This window comes from Puma concolor, chromosome D3 (assembly GCF_028749965.1).
Source record: "Puma concolor isolate L17-30 chromosome D3, mPumCon1.1.hap2, whole genome shotgun sequence".
Taxonomy (NCBI): domain Eukaryota; kingdom Metazoa; phylum Chordata; class Mammalia; order Carnivora; family Felidae; genus Puma; species Puma concolor.
The window spans coordinates 54,727,386-54,740,452 of NC_141678.1; positions in this window are offsets into that span (position 1 = coordinate 54,727,386).

A 13,067-nucleotide genomic window follows, 5' to 3' on the forward strand; every position below is an offset into this window, starting at 1 on the left:
AACAATAAGTTTTGTTTATACTTGTTAATAAAACAATAAGTATTGTTTACTGCCCAGTGCTGAGGAAAATTCAAAGGAAGAATCAAACAAAGGCTTTACCTGTAAGAGTTTATAATTTTTTTTTGGCAGGGGGGGAACCAAGTCTAATACATAGCAAATAACAGAATACAAGTTATTAGTGTGAGGGGAGTCTTCAGACAAGAAATTCTGTCATAGTTCATAGATGGTGGGCATAAATATGAGAGGGAATGGCCACCCCTCTGGGTTGCTCTATTTGAATATATTCTGCAAATTGAGGGACGTTGTTTAGACTGATTAAAATTAGCTCATTATTATTAAATTCACTCCAGTTTCTCTCAATGATTGTATGTTTTTCTAGTGTCTTTTATTCAGTTTAGTAGTCAAATTTATTAAAACCATATGGAAACACCTAAGGATGAATTTTTGATAAGAGGTAATTTGGAGAGTTTGCCTATAAAATGGAATACATTTCTAAACTTGTAAACTCTTAGTTTATCTTCTGAAGAATCATCCTTCCCAAGGATTGTAACTATCATTACTTAGATGAATCTCTAGTATCAGTTTTATCAGTATTCTCCTCAGACTTTTTCACTTACAGAAAAAAATAGACTGTGTTTGGAAATTATATTGGATAAACTCCACCTTCCTAATAATTTCTGGAAATCTGCAATCATTCTGGGCCACCTGAGATGGCAAATTGATCTCAATAGCCTCAATGTATTCAATTCCTACTCAGGATAGTGGCAGACACTGTTTTAAGGAGACTGATTCTGAGCTGAAGGGCAAGAATGTTTACTGAGAAGCCTGGGTCCTCACAGAGGGTAAAAAGTAATAGGGAAGACACCAAGATCATTGCTGAAGTACTCCACGGTTGAACCTGAAAAAAAAAAAGCCCTAAATGTCACTTCTGAAGGGCAAACAAAATTTCAGTACTAGGGAATTAGAGCATAAGATGGACTACGACGGGATGGGATGAACATGAGCAAAGGTCAAGGAGAGTAGCTCAGAACTAAGATTTTGAATGGAGATTGTGTACTGGTGTGTTCTTTTCACATGGCTTGCAATTTATACTAAAAGGGTGGGCAAAACAGCTTAACCAGGATGCAGTTGCAAAGTGGGATGCAGCACCAAACCTCACTCTTCTAGTGACAGATGTCTGACCAAAAACGTCTTCTAATTTTGTTTCTTTATCTGAAAGGCGACACCTCACATCTGAGATGACACAAAATAGGTCCGCTGATTCTCACTAAAATCAGAGAATATAGGAGAGGCAATGACCTTAATGCTGTGCTAAATCAAAGAATGGCCCACAGACCAGCAGCGTCTGGATCAACAGGGAACTTACTGGAAATGTACAATCTCAGGCCCCAGCCCAGATCTACTGCATTAGAACCTGTGGATATTCAGTTTCCCAGGTGATTTGTGTGCACATTAAAATAAGAAACACGAACATTCTGCCTTCTATACTACCACTCACAGATAGTGTTTGATTACAGACCCACAAGTAAGAGTTTCCCAATTAAAAAAAAAAAAAATTTTTAATGTTTATTTATTTGAGGGGGAGAGAGACAGAGCACAAGCAGGGGTGGGGTGGAGAGAGAGGGGGAGACACAGAATCTGAAGCAGGCTCCAGGTTCTGAGCTGTCAGCACAGAGCCTGACGTGGGGTTTGAACCCACAAACTGTGAGATCATGCCCTGAGCGGAACTCAGACACTCAACCGACTAAGCCACCCAGGTGCCCCTAGAGTTCACAATTTTTAAAATCAGTGTTTGCTGATAAATTCTTCTTTAGCTTTTAGAACCTAGCACAATAATAGAAAAATTATATTTGGTCCATAAATATTGAATGAATGAATGAATGAATGAATGAATGAATGTTTCACCTTGAATTGGAAGTGTTTTTCCATAAATTATTTGAACTAGCTAGAGAATAAATTGATCTGTTTTCCACAGTAAGTCCAAAAATTAAATCAAAAGACTTTTTGTTCCATATAGGCTTCTATTTCCTAGACTAAATATGTCCAGTTCCTTCAACTGTTTCTCAGTGTCAAGGTGTGTATAAGCTCCTCACCATCTTTGGTACCTTTTTCTGGCCACATGTTGGATTCCAAGTGTTCCAAATAGAACATGTGATCTAGGAGTAAACCTGTCCCTAGATGCGGTCTGAGCAGCACACAGTACAAGGAATGCAAACTGATGACATTCCTCTGCTTCTGCGCTGGGCTTTTCTAATTTAGCAAATTGGTTGTCACATCACTAAAAATAGGAAGTTTGAACTTGGGCTCCCTTTTTTTGTCTGACATTATTTTGCTTACCACAAACGAAGGCCACAGAAGCTAAATATATGTCTACTTGAATGATGACTTTATAGCAATAAAATGAGCCCACAGGGGCTAATGACTCTGTAATCAGCTTTTTCAACCACTTTTTATATTGGGCATAATTTTCTCTCTCTCTCTCTCAGAAATTCTACATCATTTATCACTACACTAACATGAGTAAAAGGGGAAAGGCATGAGCTGAGAGATTAGAGGCCACTGCCTGTCTGATATTAAATCATAATCGTAAATTTGCCTGGAGGAGACTTTGATTTTGGATACCAGTACAGTGGACTCTTATGTTCTTTTTTAGTTCAGAATTCTCACTTTGACAATGGTTTAAGAAATTAGGTTTTAAAAGAACTTTTTTTTTTTAGTTAAAAAATAACCAACAGTATACTAACATGATTAACAGTATACCAACTCAGGACCATTTTTAAAGTTCCCTTTACTGGTCTCTACCACCTCCTGGTTGCTATCAGAGGAAAGGTATCGAATCCCTACAGTTGACCTGCTTGAAAACTGGTCTTTGGTAAATTTGAGGTCAGACACTTTTCTGAGGGAGTATTATTAACATTTTGGTGTCCTTGTGCCCCAGACACCATTTGAGCTATATTTTCTTTTATGCCTGTTTATATCAGCTTATTTAGACACTCCTTCCACAGCTTGAAGATCAACCTGTTGCATTGGTAGCATTCCTTTTCTGAAGCTGATTGCTCTTAGGCCTGGTGCAAAGCCTATTTGTAATGAATATCCTCTGCTTATTCCTTGAGACCCTCTCTCCACCCTTCTCCTCCCCACTCTCTGCTTTGGTAGGCTGATCTGTACAGATTACATCAATGGGCTTCCATGCCTTCTCCCTCTCCTTTAGGTCTGGAGGTGGCAACAGCTTCACTACTATTGGCCCAGGATTTCTGCACCATCCTTTGTTTCTGCTATAGCTTACTCGTGTCTTTGTAATCGGTGCTTGTATATAAGCCCTCCTTGAATTGCTCTAATTTGATGGTACCATCTGTTTCTTTGTCCCTTTATCCTGGATGATGACAGGACCCACCCATTCATTCATTCTGTCACTTCGTTGTTATGTTAGTTACTTACTCGCTTATGTAGCAAACATTTATACATTATCTATTATTCACCAAATATTCTGTTAAATTTCTTTACAGCTCATGGTCTACCAAAGGTCAGTAAATTTGAGATAAAAGTTAACTCTTGAATTTCTCATCTTAGTTGCTCCATGTCTTATTGGCATACAGCCTGTAATTAGGAGACAGTTACTACCAATCGTCTCAAGATAAAGTATGCTACTCCTGAGACACTGAATAAGAGTCTCTTTTCCTATCAAGCCAGTCTTTTTTTGATTTACTTAGGTCAAAGTACAAGTAACAAATATTATTGTTTTAAATCAAAAGACTCATACAAACAAGAGAAAAGAATTGTTCTGTTGGTGCCAATACCTACAGTTGTCCAATCACACCTAGCCTCCAATTTTCTCATGATGCCTAGATCTGGTCTTTGGCTAGTAACTTGCTGTCCAAGGCTTCTTATAAAGGCCACCTTGGAGGACTTCCCAACAAAAGGCTTTCTTTGTATTCATAGATTTTTTTTTATTTGGTTGTAGTCACCAGCCAAAGGGTAAGAGGTTTGCATTCCTTAGATCTGTCCCACATGCGTGTTTTAAGAAGAATCCTTCTCTATTTGGATAAAGGCATAGTAAAGTTTACTCTCAAGGATAGAAGGATAGGATCCTTTCATTTGGGCTCTTGTTGTGACATTATAACATGGCTTTATGGCAGTGATGATGGAAAAGGATTTAGTTGGTAGTAAAGCCATCTTTGGCTGCATTAATAAAAGTTAAATGACAAGACTAAAGGATGTGAAAGTCCTACTGTTCAATAAAGTGGTAAGAAAATGTTGCTAAGCTGTGTTCTCCTCAGAGTCCCATTTTTAAGAAGGAGTGTAGAATTTTGTCACTTTTCAAGATAAAGAGCATAAAAGTCAGGTTCTGGAGAGCATATCATATGAGAAATACGTAAAAGAAAAGGAGATCACAAAATAACTCCTTTTAAACATGGAGGATTGGATATTTATGGCTCCAAAAATCAGAATACTGTGGGTGTATGTTTTTTCCCTTTAAAATGGAGAGGTTACTTCCCAATTCATTTTATGAGGTCAGAATTAGCCTGCACCCTATCAAAGATATTGCAAGGAAAGAAAATGATACCCCAATATTTTTCATGAGCACAGATGCAAAAATTCTAAATAACATTTAAACAAATAAAATCCAACTATATATATGTGTGTATATACATATATGTATATGTATACATATACATACATATATGTATATACACATACACACACACACATAAAGGATAATACATCATGACCAAGCAGGGCTGACCACGGGAATTCAAAGGTGGTTTGACATTTCCATATCCAAAAAAGAAAATGCTTATGATCATCTCACTAGAAAAAGTATTTGACAAAATCCAACAAAATCATTCCCCATTAAGGAAAAAACAAAACCTCTCAGGAAACCAGGATTAGAAATGTACTCAATCTGATGACAGTAGCTAACACACTTAATGATGAAAGGCTGAATGTTTTCCTCCTAGAACCAGGAAAAAGACAAGGATGCTTACTCTCACCACTTCTATTCAACAATGCATTGGAGGGGCACCTGGGTGGCTCAGTTGGTTAAGCATCTGACTCTTGATTTTGGCTCAGGTCATGATCTCAGCATCGTGGGATTAAGCCCCACGTCAGGCTCCATGCTGCGCATGAAGCCCTGCTTACTCTCTTTCCGTCCCTCCCCATGCTTGCAAGTGCACACACTCTCTCTTAAAAAAATAAATTAAAAACAAACAAACAAAAAAAGCAAAAAAAAAAAAAAAAAAAATCTAATTGGAGATTCAAGCCAGTGGAGTCAAGCAAGAAAAAGAAAGAAAAGTTATCCAGATAAGGAAGGAAGAAGTAAAACTTTCATTTGCATTTTCACATGATTATTTGTATACAAAATCACATAGAATCTATAAGAACTCTAAATAATAAGTGACTTTTGCAAGATTTCTGGATATAAGATTTATATGCAAATGTATTTGAATATATTAACAATAGACTCTTACAACTGAACATTAAAAATATCTCATGTATTATAGTATAGCATGAAAAATGTAAAATACTTAGAGATAAATCTGACAAAATATATGAAAGATCTGTGCATTAAAAACAATAAAATACTTTTGGGAGAAATTAAGGGAGATATAAATAAATGAAAAGATGTACTCTTCATGGGTTGAATGAGTTAATATTATTTAGGTATTAGTCCTCCCAAAATTGATCTATAAATTTGATGCAATTCCAATCAAAATCATGGTGGGTTTTTTTTTTTTTTTTTTTGGTAAATATTGAAAAGCTGATTTTAACACTTATGTGGGAAAAAAAGAACAAAGTTGGTGGGAGAACACTTTCAATATTAGGACTTATAAAGGTACAGAAATTATGACAGTGTGGTATTAGTATCAAGACAGACAATAGAGCAATGAAACAAATTAGAGGGTCTATGGACAACTGATTTTTGACAAAAGTATAATGCCAATTCAGTGGAGAAAAATATTCTTGTCAGCCAAGAGCCTGGATATCCATAAACAAAAAAATGAACTTTGACCCCTACACAAAAAAATGAACTTTGGCTCATACTTCTTATAATATATAAAAAAATAAGTCAAATGGATGATAAAACTAACCACAAAATCTGAAAGAGTAGAACTTCTGGAAGAAAACAAAGGAGAAAATTTTGTGACCTTGGTGTAGGTACAGATCTCTTATATATTTCCAAAAAAAGGGGGGGATCCATAATAGAACAAATTGATAATTTATACTTCTTTAAAATTAAAAACTTATGCCTTTCACTTCATTTCATTTCATTTCATATTTCATTTCGTTTTATAGAGAGTGTGAGCAGGAGAGGGGCAGAGGGAGAGGGAGAGAGAGAATCTTAAACAGGCTCCACACTTAGCACAGAGCCCGACGTGGGGCTTTACCTCATGACTGTGAGATCATGACGTCCAGAGCTGGGTGCTTAACTGACTGAGCCACCCAACTGCCCTTTAAAAGACACTGTTAAGTAAATGAAATGACTAGCCATAGACTGGTGGAAAATATTTGCAAAGCTTTTATCTGTTAAAGAATTAAATCTAGGATAGATAAAGAACTTTAAAATTCAATAATGAGAAAACAAACACCCCAATTAAAAATGGGCAAACATTTGAACAGATAGCTTACCAAAGAAGATCCATGGATGGCATATAAGCATGTGAAAAAATGCTGAACAACGTTAGACATGAGGGAACTGCAAGTTAAAAGCACCACAAGATACCATCACACAACTATCAGAAGGGCTAAAATTTCAAAGGCTGACCATACTTAATATAGACAAGGATGCAGAGGAACTAGAACTCTCATACAGTGCTGGCGGGGACACGAAATGGTACAACCACTTCGGAAAACAGTTTGGTGGTTTCTTAAAATGTTAAATGCTTGCCTGTCATATGATCCAGCCATTCCACTTTTCGATATTTACCCAGGAAAAATGAAAACATATCACATTCTTATTGGTCTTGTTTGTAATAGCCAAACTGGAAATAACCTCAATATTCATGAATAGGTGAACAGATGAACAAATATTGATATATGCATACAATGGAATTCCACAGCAAAGAAAAACAATGAACTATTTATGTATGGAAAACATGATGGATCTCAGAATAATTATGTTGACTGAAAAAAAGAGTTAATACTATACGATCTCATTTATATGAAATCCTAGAGAATGCAAACTAATTTATAGTGACAGAAAGCAGATGAGTGATTTCTTGAGGACAGGGTAAGGTCTAATGGGTTTACAAAGGGGCTGGGGAGGTGTTGGGATGGTGGCTACATTCGTTCTGCTGATTGAGATGACAGTTTCACGGGTGTCTACATATGTAGAAAAATCCGCGTGTGTACTTAAAATATGTGCTGTTTATGTTGATCCCATGTCACTAAAGAGAGAGGAGCAGGAGGCAGGGACAGAAAGAAAGAAAGGAAGCCTGTTCCCCAAGTCAGCTATATGATTTAGTAAGAGGCTTATCATAGTTTTGAGACTGAAACACAATTTCCCTGCATACTTACACAGCAGCCACGGGCTGTAAGTGGTTTCCATAGTCCTCTCCCCACTCTGCTGTCCTCATTTTCCCCCTCTGTCTTCCCATTCCTTTCTTTCCTTCCTTGCATTGTGAGATTAAAACTTATATTTTATCTTAAGAGTTGGCAAAGACTTTAATCTCTGAAAATAATTCTGTATATCCCTTAGGACTGCAGGTGATACCTTAGCACCTGGAATAGCCAGAGGAAAGGAAACAAAAGAAATAGCTCAAATGCTGTCTGCTAGAAACGAACAGACGCTTCCAGTGCCCAGAACAGAGAGTAGACAAGAGAGAACTGATGACAGGGAAACATGGCAACATCGTTGCAGTTCTGGTCAGCTCAAGGATATCTAATATTCAATTTTAATGGTTTGTGGTTGTGTTGCTAGGATATAAAACATCTCTGTGGAAAGGCTATTGGGGTCAATCTCGGGGCAGAGGTAAAAGAGCAGATGCCCCATGCAGGGCACAGAAGTTGTTGTAGGCAAGTATTTTCAAGAAGAAATTGTAGCTAGAGGCCTCGCTGGAAATTTCAGGGGAAGGCACTGGATTTTCCACTGGAAATGAAATTGGCATTCAGGTGATAGATGGGTGGCACTTTTTTTTTTCTCTCTTTTTAAATTGCTGTTTGTCAGGAAGTATGTGCCAGAAAGTATGCTGAGGATTGGGAATTCAGAGATGAATAAGGTATGATCTTATCCTTTCATGGCTTTACTTTAAATCTTTAAAAAAGTCACAATATAGTGACTATAATGACAGTGTAATACTCGAGGTTAGTGGGTGTGCTTGCTTCAGAATTTTCACACGAAGTGACCTGTCACTAGACATATGGCATAAGCCTTGAAGCAAACTATCATTTATCTCTATATATCTATCTATCTGTCTATCTATCTATCTATCTATCTATATCTATCTATATCTACCTACCTACTGATCATCTATCATCTATCATCTATGTATCATACTGTAGATAAAAACTATATAAAATTATAATAAAACTAAAAGAATTACAAACAATCAAACAAAATGTCCAATATGCACATCAAATAATGTCAGGCAGTGAGATTTTTGAGAGTGCTGATGCCTTAGCATTCCACCCGTGCCTTGGTAACTCTGTGTCTAAGGTGGCACAGAGCTACTTTCCAGGATGACAGCCTGAATTCCCCATTCAGCAGGAGATGATGGAAGATGTGCGGGGGCTTGTGAGGCAGATGTCACAGTGTAGGGTTTTCTGTACAGAGTCCATAGCAAATTCTCAGTGAGACAATTCTGTGCGTTTCTGCTTGGAGATTAGGATTCATGGACATCAACTGAGAACAAACTGAGGGTTGATGGAGGGTGGGAGGGAGAGGAGGGTAGTTGATGGGTATTGAAGAGGGCATCTTTTGGGATGAGCACTGGGTGTTGTATGGAAACCAATTTGATAATAAATTTCATATATTAAAAAAACAAAAAAAGGATTCATGGACATCATGACGAGAACCAGGTGACTAGTTGTCTTTTCTCCCTTTCTGTTGTGGGACAGGTGAAATAATATAAACTTAGGACAATGATTGAAATTTCATCTTTGGCCCATTTGTATAGTCTTAGACCTGGGGTAAGAAATTCAACCGAAGTCTCAGTTTTTTCATCTCTAATATGAGAGGAAAAAAAACCGCTTTCTTGGGAGAAATTATAGGATTAGAAAAAAGTGTTCAGATATAAATACACAGCACTTGGTACCTAGTAGGTATGTAATAATTGTAATTCATTTTTTTTTGTTATTTCTAAACTCAAATTATTACCTGAAATCAGAGTTCAATAGTTAGGGAAGGGCTAGGGAAGTTCCCAGACAGGGCTGTTATCCAAATCAAAAAAAGAAAAATACGGATCCAATTCTTACTGTGTGAAGCTCTGCCCAGGCATTTGGCTGGATATGCCAAAGATTTCAGACACATCTAAGAAGTCCGTGAGTTGGAACAAACCAAACTAAGGCACTTGAAGCCCCTAGGCAACACTATCATATAATCAATTACCAGCATGTGCTGTATAGGCAAGAGATGACACAGGACCCTGACATAATTAGCATCCGGTGGTCTTTCTTTAGTCTATGAGCAGAATGGTATAAAGCGGTTCAAGGCAACGTGCAAAGTACTAAGTGGTCCCCTAGTGGCCAGAAAGAGTTAATACCAAATATACCCCAAGTGGAAGAAGTAGGGACCTTATTTACTTTCACTTTGTTTACCTCCCAGGGTATCTTCATTTGCACTGGTACGAGTTTCCGATTCTAATTATAGGCAATTATAGGGAACTCTTCAATTATAGGCAACTGAAACTATTTCCCCAAATATTACTAATCATACTGACTTTCCTGTTCCCCAGTGCAGTCCTAAACTTAGATTTTTCATGGTTTACTGATTTATAAGGACTGTACATTTTTTTTGGTCAGGTTTCCAAGTTACTGGGCTGATGCTGTCCAGGGGGCATCATGCATTCCAGTTTTCCTAGGACAGTTCTGGTTTATGTTTGTTTTCCCAGTGTAATTGTTAGTATCACCCTCTTTTATGATCATAATTGTTCTAGTCTTAGTAATAAATTATATCGTTGCCCTAGTGCTATCTCTTGCTCCTTCCTGGTCATTTTTTTTTCTCCATTTAACATTCCAGAAATACTTATATAACTCAAGACTGGACATGAGGTCAGTCTGGATGTGATCTCTCACTCCAGCAATCACCAGGGTTTATTTGGCTGATCTGGCTGGTTAGCTCTTTTCTCTTAAATACTCTGCATGTTCTCTTTCATAAGTTGCAATCTCTATCAGAGAAGAAGACTACTGCTGATTGTGGATGTGTGTGCTACTGAGCTCCCATGTTTTATTTTCCTCACGGATTACAAAAGTGACCTCTAAGCCAGGTCTAGTGCTCTGACACGTTGGTTGGGCAAAATACGTAGAGTCTGGATGAAATAAATCCAGCTAACACCCTGTCTGTGAAATATACTACTGTACAGGCATGATGGTGAAATGAAATTGCTAATAGGTGCAAGATGATCTAGACACCAAAACTGAACCAGAACAAAAGGAAATTGTGAGCATTTTTAAGATACAGCACACGCTTATCCATGATGGCCCGAATGTCACCTTTTATCATAGAACAATATGGACACCTGTAAAACTCAGTCAAGTGAGACTTTCAAACTCAAATTTATGCTTGATGTGTCAGAACTAAATTGGTACATTTACAGACTAGTTGTGTGAATGCAACACAGTGGAAATGTTTTGGAATCCAGCAATGGACTTGTGAATGCCTTGTTAAAATGAAGTACACTTGTCTTACTCAGAACAGATTTCTTCAGAAGCATGTCTATCCCCTTACATGATTTGTTTCAAATGATTTAATACATTCAGCAACTAAACTAATATCTTAATGGGTGATTCAATTCGAAATGCCAAAATAAAATTATTGCAAATAAAGAGGCACATACAATTATGCTCATATTCAGCAACTGCTTTGTGCTTTTGATAAAGAATCAGAAACAAAATATTACTCTAAATGGCTTGAACAATACATTTTTAAAATTTGTTTTCTTTTCCTTCTCAGTATTTCTGACCTGTTTCCTTCTCTTCCACGCTGTTATTCATATTTTAACCATATACGTTTTACATGTGAATGAGATTATGAATTCATGACTCTAAGAGATAAGTGCACATACACATACTATAAATTGGTGTTGCACTGTTTTCTTTGCACCTTCCCATCTTATGCTTATGAAGAATAAACTTTAAAAATAAGGATCTGCCAAATAGATATTGTAATATATAATAATATATTAAAATGCACTAACATTTATAATTGGAATAACAAGATTTGGGGACTTCCATCCTCAAGCAGTTACTTATAAAATACCAATAAAATAATTCTGGATTCTTTGCATAATACTGAGTACAAACAAACATGTTTAACAAACCAGTAAAGAAGGTCTGCAAGGGTCTAGATGGGAACCATTCTGAATTGGTTATGACCATAGATAGGTGAATTGACCATAAGGTGACCATAAACAGTGAATTCTGCTAAAGAATTTCAAGGAGATATTAGGAGGCTATTATCTCATTATTGCCAGATTTTGACCTAGGATGTGTATTAACCTTTTCATGCAATAAATGTTTAAGTTTTCCCTCTTCAGCCAGGGATAAAGTATGCCTAGAATTGGGTATACAAATTTGAACATGAAACAGTTATATTTGAAGGTTCACTGAATAAAATTCTGTATATTCCTCTAACTAGTCATGTCCAGGATTATAAATCTGGAATGACCGAACTATTGCAATGGTTGCTTCTTTATGGGGGCTACTAGAAAGCTCAGAGACTACTTTGCGGTCATTACTTGCAAATATTTATGACTTCATGGATATATTTTGTACTGACTTCACTCTTTGGCCCGTTGATTATTTATTCTATTTTCCTTCTGTCTGATGTTTAAACAACTTTAATGTATGTCTTATTACATTTTCTTACTGTATTTATGAATCTTTGTAAGTCATGTATACAGACAAAATCGTACCCAAGGATTCCCCTGAAAGTATATATGTTCTATAGATGCTGCCTCCTAGCAGCATCTCAAGTTTATCTCAAGTTTAATCTGTTAGAGTGGACATGAAACACTAAGGATTATCTAATGGGATCACACAGAATCAATGATTTATAGAGAGTGGTTCATTTCCACTCCCCCCACCCCGTCCGCCCCATTTTACAAGTTGTTGTCTTTCTGCCAAAATGTCAGAATGTTTTATATAATCCACACTCCCATTGTGGTGTACAGCTGAGCAAGAAGACCGACCCTTCTGTAAGGTTTTATCTGACACACATTTGTGCAGAAGCAAATTAGTAACAGATATCACTTCAGCTGGGGAAATACAGTTAAAAGGGAGCCTGTCTATCGTAGGCTGTTACAGAGGGACAGGCTTCTCAGCAAGTTAAAAACAACACGTTTATAAAAAGAATCCACTGTGGCTCCGTCTTGAATCAGTACAGGGTAACAATGAAATGCAGAAGATGATAGGTGAATGGCTAGAAATATGACGGCTCAAACAGAGGAGGCCCCAGGCACACCCAGGCAGAGACAGGGTCGAACGCTTCCCTGGCATGGGAGATTTGGAGCTCAAAATCCACCCTCGTCATCTTTCATTTGTTTCGTGATGCCAGTCAGTCATTCTTAACCAACCCTTTCAATTGTAATTATTAAATCATGATCCCCAGCAAGCATTTGCTGTCAAGACTCTCCAGTTCAGAGCAGGGAGGCAACTCCCTTCAAAAACTGTTTTTCTACCAGCTGCATTTAAAGGTTGCTTTTCAGTTTCCTCCACAATTATACTTGGATAGCTCTGAGAATGCAAAATAATCCTGCTCGGATGCATCCTGCACCAGCTTTCTCCCTCTTTTCTTTCTCCTTTCCTTTTTCTTATCTCCGACTCCTCTGTTGGGATGATCCTGATTTACACCCCACAGTTTTCACCCTTATAATCAGAAGTTTATGGTGTGACTGACCCCTTAGGTCAGGTAT